Here is a 10,711-nt window from a genome sequence, read left to right on the forward strand (position 1 = left end):
ACCATATTCCATAAAGAATCCACCCCAATTCCCAACCATTTCCTCCACAAATCTGCAGTAATTTCAGTGGAGTCATCCAGAGCCAGGGAAAGAAGCTGTCACTGGGTTTGCCTAACATCCTGCTCCTCCTCCATTTCCACTGGACACTGACCCTGGTAATGTCTGTGCAACAACCCCCATTAGCAATTCTGCTTTCATCTTGTTTGCTATTTTATTTGTCCTGTATGATAAAAGGTCCTAGCTATTTTTTCCTCCAGTTTTAGGGAAAAGCAGTAGGCCTGAGGAGAATGCAAATGACTTCTGCTTTGCTTTTTGTGTTGATTATGGATAAAAGGATGAGATAATAGTAGTTCCATAAAAGATCAACATTCTTTAAAGGTATGACAGATTATGCATTCTTTGTTATCTAAATATTTCCTTCTCTGCATTCTCTGTGTTTTGAAAATAACAGAAGTTATCAATCACCTGGAAGTGTGCTGATGTTTCCATGGCAGTTTAACAATTAGGTCTATTCACCAGGGGCCCTGATTAGTCCAATAAAATCCTTTGTGCAATTCTTTCAGACAGAATTTCACCCTTTCAGACAGAATATCAGAATATCATTCCAGCCTAGGAATAAAATACAATTATTCTGGCCACAGGCACTTATTTTCTCATTGAAACAAAACACTTCGGCCTTAAGTGCCTTTATTGTGTTCTTCAAGGCTTCTCAGGACAAGAGCCTATGACCAGGAGGACCCTGTGAACTGTTTGCTGTGTTTTGCCCAGCTAAACTGCACATCAACATCTAAGATTGCTCCTTCTGCTGAGCTCCTGTAAGCCAAATTTAGGAGTGGAGTGATTAAATAATCTCAGTTTATTAGATGGGTTTTCTACCTACTGTCAGTGTGCTCCCAAATCTGCCACAGGAGCCCCGTCCTCACATGGCCTTGGCTCACAGGAGGAAATTCCATCCCCACAGCTGTGATGTGAGTGAGGTTTCTGTCACACTTCTGTTGATGTTCTCCTGTCCATCCAGGTGACATCTCCTAGGAAGGGGCTGGTAAAATTGACATGAGAAAAATTTCAGATTCACATTGGACAGCATAATAAAGATAGTAAGGAAAATATTGCAAGTAATATAATTTTATGTGGGGCTGGGTGTTTGACACTTTACAGTTAATTTCTTCTTTGGGGGTATTTTAAATCAAAAAACTGATGTTTACTTTGATTTCTTTGAAAAATTCTCCATTCCATTATACTGATATATAATGGTCTCTACAGTGGATTAATTACATTTGCCTCATTATTTCTTGACATCTTCCCCACACTAGAAATTGGTGTGGTTTAGTTCTGTGTTAAGATGGTACAAGTCTGTGCTGTGGACTAAAAGAACAGGAATCTTATGAGAGGGTACATCCAGGTGATGCTAAAGTATAAATGCTCTGGTATGCACTGAAAACCCTACCCTGGACACCAGGTTAATGTTTGCAGAGTGGCAGAGCTGGCTTTTATTGAAAAACAGAAAAAAAGGGGGCTTAAGAATGGGACTTTAAGCAAATGACTCATTCTTGTTGATGCTTTTTGTCTGTCAGTGCAGGATTCCAAAGTAAAAAGAAACTTACAGGGTATTTGAATATTTCATTAATTTTTTGTTCAATAATAACACAGGAGGGTATAGCACAGAACTCAATATCTATATATCAATATATCAATTTCAAGCAGAACAGATTACTGGGGATACAAGCATCAGAAAGTCACCCTAGGACACACATCTGGTCTGAAAACTCTTGCCATCCTCACTTTGTTTTATGCTCAAGCAGGCAGCTTTTGGGTTTTCTTCCTGTCAATTAACAGGACCTCTCCACTTCTCTAAAATACAGGGAAACCTGATGGAGTGTGAAGTTCTCATAAACAACTAGCCTGTGACTATACCCCAAGATAATCAATGCCAAGTTGATTCAAAATTTGGTTATCCTCTTTTATTCAGGGGGAACAGATGCTCAACCTACATCAAGAGATCTTGGAATTCCTGAATTCCCTGTTGAACCCTTAGGGATGGAAATGGGACATGCAGAGGACAGAGCTCTTATTAAGGTCTGCATATGCACACATATAAAGATGAGGTATCATCTACCTACATGCAGCCTATAATTTCCTTCAGATTGATTGGTATCAGTGCTAATTAAGTCTTTCTGAGAGAGTGTGTTGTGTTTTCTATGAACTAAACAGCAGAGGCTGACCTTTGAAAGTACCTTGGATTTTCAAATGTGTTCCCAGGAGCTGGAGCAATGCCCAAAGTTATCTGGTGTAAAATCAGTAGACTGCCAAGTGGACCATTATTTGAGTTTTATATGTAACCAATATTTTGATAAGAATAATAAATAGCCACAAATGCTATGTCTTGTGGAGATGCTTCCCCTAGTAGATATCAGGGGTTTACAAAGGTACTGAGGTATCTGTCAATAAATTTGATGTATCTGAAGTATTCTCACAGATCTGTCCATGGATTTCTTGATCAGATAGCTGGTTATGTAATCACCATGATTATCCCAAATTAATGTGTTGAAAATGAGAATGTATTGCACAGTTCATTTACATTATTTAGTCTTACTGGATTAACTCAGATCAGCAATGCTTGTTCTCTCCTGTACTGGTTAAATATTCCTCTGTTGGGTACACTGTTCAACATCAGCCAAGTACTACATGATTCAGGATGGACATTGGCACAAAAGTCCCAAATAATCCCTACTCAGGGAAGAATGCTGGATTAATTTGGAGCCTTTTTGCATGACTGCAGAAGAAAGAAAGAAATATGAGCACAGGTGCTGTGGTAGGTACTGAGAAAGCAGAAGGTGGCAGAAAGTAAAATGTGACACAGCAGCCTTGTACTTAATTTTGTGCTATTATCAGACTAATGAGTACACAGATTCTGAAAATTAAATATTTTTACTGTGCTGGCCAATTTTAGGTCAGGACTGTTGTCCATACAATTTTGTTCTGTAGTGCACTAAGCTGCCTGAGATTCTTCTAGCAACTCAGTATTAAAAATCAGGCAGTAGCAAAAAAAAAAAAAAAAATCCTAATATAGCACAAGCAAAACCTCTGTAAAAATCTGTAAAACCTCCTTACCCCAATCACCTCACCTTGAGATGAGGTTTGGAATTGAACTTGATTTTAATGAACTGAAAAATTGAATGTTCACGTTCAGACCACGCTCATCTTTGATATTGTACTTGCTCACCAGATATTTTTCAGCGTATTCATCTCTCCCCACAGTCCATTGGAGAGTCCCATATCCATCAGCTGACTGCCCTGGTAGCAGCTCAGCCCAAGCTAACAATGTTTATCTCAAACACAAAACAGTGGCAGAGTTCTTCCAGTAATGCAGAATTTTTTTTTGTTTAATGTCTTGTCATGTTATGCTTGGATGTCAGTTTCCAGTTCGATGAAATGAAAATTATTTCCTTAAGCAAACAATGGGGGATTCTGCCAGTGTGACCTTTAGGGTCAATCATCTCATTAGCAGTCAGCTTTTACAACTGCATGTTATTTATATGAGAGGGATTTACAAGCTGTTGCTAAATAACAAATTAAATTGTCCATGAGCCATCATCATCTGATAGAGAAATTCCCCGTGGGTAATAGGCTGCTGCTCTCTCAATGGGAAGTTTTGGAAAGATTTAATACAATTTATTTTTTGCCAGCATAACCTTTATAGGGAACAGTCCCTTTTTTATGATGACAGAAAACTGTGCCACCAGTACAAACAGCTCCAGATGCACAGTGAAATTCAACAGTCACAAACCACAAGCCTCATTTTAATGAATGCTCACAGGCATCTCTCTCATCTGCTAATTGTTTTCAATCAAATTTAAAATACCACAAATATAGAGCAGCTCAGTAGTGCATTTACAGTCTCCATTAACTAACTTTTTTTTTATTAAATATATTTAAAAAGCAATAATCTGAGAAGATAGCTTTAGGAAAGGCTTGCATCTTTGCATTTTGAAAATAGTAGTATTGTTTCAAATAAGCTGTCAGCTGGAGCATGATGTGATATTATAAAGAAATATGTTGTGACATCATACATCCAATGTTCTTGAAGATCAGGGAGGGCAGATTTCTGGTGTGTCTGATGGTGGTGCTTTACACTGACACATTTTTCTGTACAAGGACTTTAGTTACTCTCACAAAGACCCTTCATTTTGCATGTTTTGCTGTTTCTGCCTTAATCTTTCAGGTATGTCAGTCCTAAATATTAATCTGCTCATGCAAAGTCTATTAATTGCTCTGTTTGCAATCAAATTGCAAATTAATTATTATTAATTGAAATTAATTATTACTTTCAGAAGTCTTAATCATTGTGCTGTTGTTTGTTTGAGCTTACCTCACTTTTGTGCATTCTTTTTCAATACTGTCCTTTTTAAAAAAAAACCAACAAAGATGGTCTAGTCCTAACCTATCATTTCCCCTTGTTTCCAGACTTCATTTTTGACTGAGAAACACTGGTATCAAGACAGGTCCAAAGAAAAGCTGCTCTGTAAGTCACTGTGCTTGTCCTGACCTCTCTTCAGGCTGCACATGGATAGGCAGAGAAGTGGAGAGCTGCATCCAGGGCTTCTGAGCTCCTTACAGGCCACTGGCTCTGGAAAAGAAACAGAAAGAAACAGAGGGCAGTCAGGTACTTAAAAACAAAACAAAATAAAACCATCTCAAACTTTCCTACACTTTATTATTTGGTGTATTAGAATTTGGCAGGTGGAGTAGGGGAGACTCATCCCTGATGCTGAAATTTAAGCATTACAGTGCTCACTTTGCATAAGAACCAAATGCAATTTGTGAGATCTGCCTTAATCTGTGCCACAGTCCAGTCAAGTCAGCCAGTCCTTGATAATTCACTTCCTCTATGACCTGAATCAATGCCAGACTGACTTCCCAAATATAATCAAAGCCAATGATTTTTGAGAGGTCTGGTGGCTCTCTAACAGATAACACCACCTACAGCAGGCCTGCACGCTGACCCTGTGCTTAAATTCATGGTAAACATACAAAAAATGCTCTGCAGGACATACAACATGACATAAAACTATTCTAATTTCTTGCACAGCAGGAATGTAAACCCAGTTATTTGCAGAGAGAACTTTTGTCAGGGTAGTGGCTATATAAAGGTTATGACTTTTTTTCTAGGTATCCATGAAAAGATGAATCTGAGTTTAGACTGGTAAGAAGCCTAAGAGAATATGGAATTTTCACCTCTAGAAAGGCATAGTCTGTGCCTACCTTCTGATACATTTATCATGGACTAGAAAATTGAACAAATTGCCATCTTAGAAGCTGTGGCTGCCCCTGGATCCCTGACAGAGTCCAAGAGCAGGTGGGGTAGGGCTTGGAGCACCCTGGGCAGTAGAAGGTGTCCCTGTCTGTGGCAGGGGGTGGCACTGGATGAGTTTTAAGGTTCTTTCCAAACTGGGCCATTCTGTGATTCAATGGTTCTGTGATCAATTCTGAATAGCTCTAAACCAGATTCAATTAAACAAACTGTTACTCAGCCAAAACTCACAATTAGATTTATATGGGTTTTTTCCCTCTCACATGTCAGAAGAACATTGTCTAGACCCCACAGCTGGAGCTTATTTTTAAGAAGGAACTATATTTAAGGAGTGCTGTGTGGCCATCATATTTTCTGGGAAAATCCCCTTGCCCAGGATTCTTCTCCTGGGAAGCTGAGAAGCCTCAGGGAAAAAGGAAACCAATATTATCTCATTTGCTTCTCCTGTGTTGTGCTCATGTGGAATGTGTTTGGAGATTGTTTACCCACAGGTGATTGTTCCATTGCATTCTGCTGGGAGTTGTTTTCACTCTTTGGCCAATCAGGGCCAAGCTGGAAAGAGTCAGGAGCTTTCAATATTATCTTTTAGCCTTCTGTAAGTATCCTTTCTGTATTCTTTAGTATAGTTTAGTATAATATTCTTTAATATAATATAGTATAATAAAATAATAAATTAGCCTTCTGAGAACATGGAGTCAGATTCATCACTCCTTCCTGCCACAGGGCACCCTGTAAATATAAGACAGCTGAGAGCTTTTGGAAAACAACTCAGCAGAAAAGAGCAAAATAATCATCATTACTTTAAACATGTGCAAATGTTTTAGGAGTTAGGCATTCCACATTCTCCACTGATAGTACTGTGTAGTCCATGCTCAACTCCAGAATCTGCATCTCAATGAAAGACTTCTGCCAGATCCTGGGTATCATCTGCTGACATCACTCTGTCCCACGTGCCCAATTCAAGTCCCTCACAATCCCTCGAGTGGCTTTGGGTTTTTATTTGTGCTCCCCTGCCCAGCCAATGGCACAGCAAGCTGGGGTGTTTTGTTACGTGCGTCAGCAGCAGAATTGCAGCTGGGGCTCACTTGAGAACTTTTATTAGAAAGATGATTTATGAAGCAGAAGGAACACAGCTTGACTTTCAGAGCCCAGACTGAGGCTGTTGTTCAAGCAGTTGGAGGAGTTTTTGACATGCAGATTTTGCATGGTTTTGGTACAAAGGCAAATGCTGGAGGACAAAACCCATGTCCCAGCAGGGCAAGGAGCCACACAGGCACTGACAGGGACATCAATGTCTGCAAACAGCTGAGCTGCAGCAATCCCTGTTGTGGAATTGACAGTGGTTGAAAAGGGCATCATAAAGAGCAATAGTGTGAAATGACCACATAAAAGGAGACCCTTAAATCAAACATTAAGGAAAAAGAATCTTTAACAACGAGAAAATGACACAGCGGAAGTAGCTATTTTTAGAGATATTTCAAACACCGCTCTGTGCTGCTCCAAAGTGTGATTTCACTTGACAAGGAGTTATAAAAGTTGCAGTTTCTTTACCCATTGTGTCTGTTTAGTCACATTCACTGATTTTAAGTGACAATAACTTGGTTTTATACCGTGCAGTTCTTGTCGTGGGCACTGACAAGTAACAGAGGGAGAGAAAAAGGTGAAGTTTACTGGGCTTTGGCTAAAATTGGGAAAATTGGTGCTCTTTAGGGTAAGTTGACAGTGTCTTTTAGATTCCTGAAATAATATTGGTATTTTCAGACTAATTTTGTAGTAATAGCAGTAGACACGTCACGTGAAATCAAGTGCAAAATTCAGCCATATGGCTGCTCTAAGCAGAAGGAAAACTTTAAAGCTGTGCAGTAGAGAGATACTGAGACTTGGTATAAGAGGGTGCAAAAAATCAAGGGGTCTTTATTTGAGAAAAAACATCTTTAATGAAACTGCTGTTAGTGCTCCAGAGCCTCTTTTTGTAATCCAGCATGGTAGTGGCCTTTAGGTCTCAGTCTCATTTTGCCAGTCACAATGAAAAATGGAAAAAGTCCAAAGTTTGGAGTAATGTGAACATGCTGAAATTGGCACCAGATCGTTCCTGTAAGAAACAATGAAGTTTGCATTCAGAGTTCCTTTTGTGTGATGAACTGTGATAGCACTTTTTTTATTATGAGCAGTCAATACTTGACACTCATGAACCACAAGAAAAACATTTTTTATATATCTATTTATATACATATATGGTATGGTGTAGCATTTAAAGCTGTAGTATATTGTGTTTAGCTCAGTTTATTTTAAGATAGATGAACAACACCTGCTGAATTTGAATTTCTTAGTTTCCAAGGCACTTACTAGCATTGTGGCTAAGAAAATGAGTGCCCAATCACAATGTATATTCCTTATTATCACTTAAGATAATTCCAGGAAAGCAGGTTATGCACACTTTAAGAAATAGAATGTTTAAAGCATTTAAGGAGGATTCAAGGACAGAATTACTGAAATTCTGAAGTCATGCTTAAAGGCCAAATTATCTACTACATATTAAACTTTTCAAGGTGTTTTAACTTTCCTCTTAGGTGATCATTTCACATTTGTTCATTAGTCCTGGGGATGAACTCCCATGTCTGGCCGCTTGTAAATCACAAATCCATGTATGGATCCATGGCTCTTTCACCTTGCTGGGTCTTTCCTGAGTATGTTTGCCCCTCAGGAAGGGGGATCTGGCTACCAGTCTGCCAAACCCTTGGTCCTAGAATGTAAGATAAGTGTGTCTGCTATTTCCCATCTGTCAGAGCTGGGGCAGTTCTCCTCTGTTCATGGGGCAGTTTTCTTTATCTCTCCCACAACCAATCCTCCCTCCAGGAGATCTCTGCTGTTAATGGGACATTAATTATTAATTATCTTCTGTCCATGGCCAGTGAGTGTCCCTGCATGGCTGATCCAATTCCATCATCCCATGGGGAGATGCTCCGCCCAGGGGAGGAGCCAAGCATTCCTGCCTGGATCCAATCTGAGCTTTGGGACAGCCCAGCAGCCTTTGCCCAGTGCATTCCCAGAGGAGCAGCTTCTGCTGCCCTGCATTGCCAGAGGGAGCCCAGGCCCATCTCCAGCAGCCCTGGAGCTGCAGAGGAAAACTCCCCCCTTGTGCAGGATCCCTGCTCCAGCAGAGCCACAGCTGGCACTGCAGGAGGGCTGAGCCCCCATGGGATGGGGCTGTGCCACCCCCTGACACACAGGGGACAGGGCTCTGACTCTGGCAGGGTTTGTTTGTACTCTTGCATTTGTATTTTTAATTTTCCTAGTCAAGAACTGTCATTCCTACTCCCATATCTTTGCCTGAGAGCCCCTTAATTTCAGAATTCTAACAATTTTTAGGGAGGGGTTTACATTTTCCATTTCAAGAGAGACTCCTGCCTTCCTTAGCAGACACCTCTCTTTCCAAACCAAGATACCCTGCCTGTGTTCAGAAAGTGTGACCAATGTTGGTTTGGGGTTTTTTCCCATTTCAAGCATTATTCCCAATGATAATGAGTCTGTTTGCTGAATTAAACTGCTGATGGCACCCCTTGTGCAGTCTGGAGCTCTCTATAAGTATTGGGAACCCACCAAAATATTTCCATCGTGTACTGGCAGCAGCAGCCCTCAGTTAACTCCAGACCATTTTGGCAATAGGAATAACCTTTTGTCACTAATTAGGCAGGAGTGGGTCCATCTCTGGATGAGATTTGTTGAGGAGGAAGGTGCCATTCCAGCCTGTCCCTTTGCAGAGCAGGGCAGTGCTGGAAACAAGAGCTGACAGAGCACTGCTGTCCCTGGTGTCTGGGTGGAGCTGCACCGTTTGCTAGCAGTGCTGCAGCCAGCTCCCAGGCCAGCTGGCTCCTTTCCAAGGCTTTTTGAATTACTTTTGGAAGATTGTGTAAGACATTCTGTCTAATGGTTTATTACTACAGAGATCTTGAGCCAGACCATCCTTTCAGAAACTTCATTTTTCCCTGTATTTTTCTATATTTCAGTAAGGGGCACCAGCCTTGAAGCCAATTTGGAAAACCTTCAGAGGAGCTCTTCTAAGAGGAAGAGGAAATCCTCCTGTGGCAGGCAGGGACTATAGGATACACATCTCTTGTTAAGTTTGTTGTCTTCTCCCTTTCTTACATCTTCTAGAAATACTTTACTCATTTGATATTTATCATAAGACAAAACTATAAAATTAATGAGAATATTGAATGCATTGTGGTGGACTTGATTTCTTTTAAACCTGCCCAGCTCTGGCACTGAGAGCTGTGTGCAACCTTTTGGTGTTCAGACCTCAATTCTATTCCTTTGCCTGAACTCTTTGCCAAGACTTTTCTCCTCTTTCCTCAGTCTTCTCTTCCCAAAAATATGAATAATGAAACTGACCTTTGTAAATCACTTTATCAGTCTGCTAAAAAGCACAAGCTGAAATGATTATTTTTTCTTTTTTGGTAGGCTTAAAAAAAAAAAGCCCAGAATTTAGTACTGAAGCATAAGGGGAGAGTGGGAGGATTTATGACATTTCAGAGCATTCTTCCCACGAAGGTGCACTAAACAAGATTGTCCTTTTGGGGTTAGTCTGACCACTGAGGTTCCTTCATATTAATTAAAAGAAAGGAGTGTTATTTCTCTCCTAGCAATGTCTCATCTTTCCTTTTTCCTGCAAAAATAGCAGAACAGAACCTGGATCTGTTTGGCGTTGAGCAAGTCCTGGTGTTGGAGGGGTTTTTCTTCAGTGCTTTGCTGGGTGATTGTTCAGAAAGATGCCAATGTTTTCTTGCATTGCTGAGAAAAAGAAATAACAGACTGGATAATTTTTAGCTTTCTACTTTTTCTAAAAATGTAATGTCATAACTCTTCCATTTCCATGTTTTCTACTTCCTGTTATGTCTAAAAGAGTGAGTCAGAGAAATGGAAACAGAGCTGCTGTAAATAATTTAAAAGTGGTCTGAGAATAGCTAACCATTACTTCTGGTGATGCTGCCTGTGATGGTTACACAATGATAAGATTATCAAAAGGACTGTGGGAGACAGAAAAATGGAAAGGATGCATTAAGTCATGTAGTCATTTTTGCTACTGTAGAATTATGCCTTACATTAGTTTTACTAATGGCTTGTCTGGCTACCTTTAAAAAGCTTGAGAAAATGGATTTCCAGTATTTCTTTAACATTATCCCTATACCTTTTGCTTTCAAGAAATACTTTTTTCTTGTTATTGTTTCATCCTATTATTATCCTACTGCTGGTTTGTTCTGCTAAAGACTCTCCAGGTTAAAAGAGTGATCGCTCCCTTTTCCCTTCATACAAGTGATGAAAAAAATCACACTTCAGATTTATTGTGTAACAAAAAACCCCCCACGTTTTCATGGAAATGACAGCACTTCATAAAAGTGA

This window comes from Agelaius phoeniceus, chromosome 12 (genome assembly GCF_051311805.1).
Source record: "Agelaius phoeniceus isolate bAgePho1 chromosome 12, bAgePho1.hap1, whole genome shotgun sequence".
Classification (NCBI taxonomy): Eukaryota; Metazoa; Chordata; class Aves; order Passeriformes; family Icteridae; genus Agelaius; species Agelaius phoeniceus.